This window comes from Microtus ochrogaster, chromosome 26 (assembly GCF_000317375.1).
Source record: "Microtus ochrogaster isolate Prairie Vole_2 chromosome 26, MicOch1.0, whole genome shotgun sequence".
Classification (NCBI taxonomy): Eukaryota; Metazoa; Chordata; class Mammalia; order Rodentia; family Cricetidae; genus Microtus; species Microtus ochrogaster.
Window position 1 is genome coordinate 11,434,452 of NC_022025.1, and position 2,876 is coordinate 11,437,327.

General features: G+C 37.6%; 1 pseudogene; it reads left to right on the plus strand.

The window, feature by feature from the left end:
• The first annotated feature begins 786 nt into the window (after positions 1-786).
• On the plus strand, positions 787-1,355 carry LOC102002768 (annotated as a pseudogene).
• The last annotated feature ends 1,521 nt before the right edge of the window (positions 1,356-2,876 follow it).

Consider the following 2,876-nt stretch of genomic DNA (forward strand, 5'->3'; position numbering starts at 1 on the left):
CTAATACATAATGTTAGGCCCTGGCTGTAATCCTATGGTTCAATCTTTCATGTCAAGATGGCTTCGTAGGTTTATGCTTTAAGGTGATGGCAGGTAAAATACAAAATATGTAAACCAAATATACAACAAGACTCAACAAAGGTAAACACCTTCAGAAATAAAAGCAAAACCCTAGTGTCGGCTGATACAAAGGTCTAAAACCAGAAGCCTCTCAGTCACGATGGCCAGGAAATACATGCTACAATAGAGAACAAAAATATTCTGTGAACAGCTCAACATAAGAGAGGAATATGAGTTAGAAACTCCTATTAATTTTTCTCACATGAAAAGTAAAGACTTCATCTCTCGGATCTATCTGCATATCTGGCTCAGATAAAGCAACCTATCTAGGTAGGGAAGTGAAATGGGTAAGCCTTTTCAATAAAGAGCCACACTAATAAGCTTATTGCTGCAGGATCTGCAGGTGATAAACAGAGACAGTTCTGCTTCTTGCATGAGTGTGTGAATCCCCAAGAAACAACCAATCAGCTGATACTTTGGAAGAAATCCAGAGACAAATACAAGGGAATTTGGAGCTCTAAACAAAATCGAACCGTGTCAAGGAATCAAAATTTGACAGGTGACTGACATGAGAACACTTTCTGTTTGCGTTTGGGATTCTGTTGCAGATTAGACCTTCAGGGACAGGGTCTTGGGAAGCAACATAACCTGGTGCCTGGTATATGTTCAAAGAGAGGCACAGAGAAAGTTCTGGAAGGGCTTTTTTCTGCCTCATCTACAGTGAGAATGAAGACCGTTCTCAGCAACCAGACCGTTGACATTGCAGAAAATGTGGGCATCACTTTGAAGGGGCAGACAGTCATGGTGAAGGGGCCCAGAGGAATCCTCTGGAAGGACTTCAGTCACATCAACGTAGAGCTGAGCCTTCTTGGAAAGAAGAGGCACCTGGTTGACAAACAGTGGGGCAATAGCAAAGAAATGACCACGGTCAGAACCATCTGCAGTCACAGTCAGAACATTATCAAAGTTGTTACACTGGGCTTCGGCTACAAGGTGAGGTCCATGTATGCTCACTTCCCCATCAACGTCGTTATTCAGGAGAATGGGTCTTTGGTTGAAATCAGGAATTTCTTGGGTGAAAAATACATGCACAGGGTTCGGATGAGGACATGCATGGTTCTGTCTCTCAAGCCCAGAATGATGAATTAATTCTTGACAGAAATGATATTGAACTCATTTCAAACTCAGCAGCTCCGATACAGCAAGCCACAACAGTTAAAAACAAGGATATCATAAAGGTTTTGGATGGTATCTATGTGTCTGAAAAGGAAACAGTGCAGCAGGCTGATGAGTAAGACCTAAGTTACCAGCTCCAGAAATAAGATCCTAAATTTTAAGTATGATTTGGGGTGTCTTTTGGGACAATAAAAGACTTGTATTGAAAAAAAAAAGAAAGTTCTGGAAGGATTGTGTATAACATCTTCTTTTTCGTTACGGACTGGTATTTAAACTGCTAATAATTAAGCAATGAGGCATGGTTTTTATGAGGAAAAAAACTAAGTATCATCCAGATTTCCTGACCCTAAATTTCAGAGACTGATCTTAAATTCAAATAACTAGATATTCACACTTGGATCTGAATGTGAAAGGAATACCACAAAATCACAGGAGAATTGGGTCCACCTGTTACCTGTAACATCGAGTTTCCAGGGGTAGAGATAGCATCTATAGCACTGTGACAGGACACCTGGCAGCATGGAACTGACTGGGTAATTGGCACAGTTACCAATTTACATATCTTTCCTTAGATGACTCCTTACTTAAAAGTCTTTATTTTGATATAATCTGCACGACATAGAATTCATCCTTTAAATTATACAGTTTAGCAGAGTGGTGGAGCATGTGTAGTTTTCAACTATGACTATGATTTAACTGAGAACATTTGCATCAAACCAAAATTAACTTTACAAACTCACCTCCCTGCACAGAATTGCCAGTTTTCTTTCTACAGTTACAAATGCCCTTTCTGGACATTCATATGCATAGATACACGAAGTCTGTGGTCTTTCGTAAGAAGTATGTGTGATGCTTCCAAGATTCACGCATGTTATAGCACACATCAATGAACCCTCTTATTGTAGAGTAGTTTTATAGATATACCATGTTTTGTTTATCTGTTTATCAGTTACTGGATATTTGGGTTGTTTTAACATTGTAGTGATTATGAATAATGCTACTTTTAACACCATGATGTTGTCACATGTTTGAAAATTTTTCTTGGATACTCAGTACCAAAATTTCTTTGTGAACAGACAACCAGAAAGAATGTTTCTATTCATCTATTATTTTAGCAGTATATTTTCTCTCAAGTTTATATAAGTATACTAGAGCTGACTGGGGTATATATTATATGGTATAGCTATTCATATATCCAATGAGTATATCAAGCTAACTTACATACCCCATACATACATACATATTTTAAAGGCTTTTAAAATACAATCTTTATAGGTTTTTAAGTGCACAGTTTGCTATTATTATAATTACATTATTGTATATAACTTTTGAAATTCATTTGTTTGTCAACCCTTTGTCACCTTTAATCAACATCTCATATTTATAATTCCCTCCATGCCCAACTCTGGCAGCCAACATTGTAGGAGTTTAATTGTTTTATTTTATCTAAATGAGGTTATACAGTTTTTGTCTGTCTGTGCTTGGCATATTAATTATAATTTGCCATAGAGTTCTCCACGTCTATCCATATTGAGGACAATGATGACACTCACTTCCTCCTTTGCTTCAGGCTAAAGCGTGCTCCATTACATATTCACACACTCTTGTCTACTCATCATCAATGGACACTCAATATGATA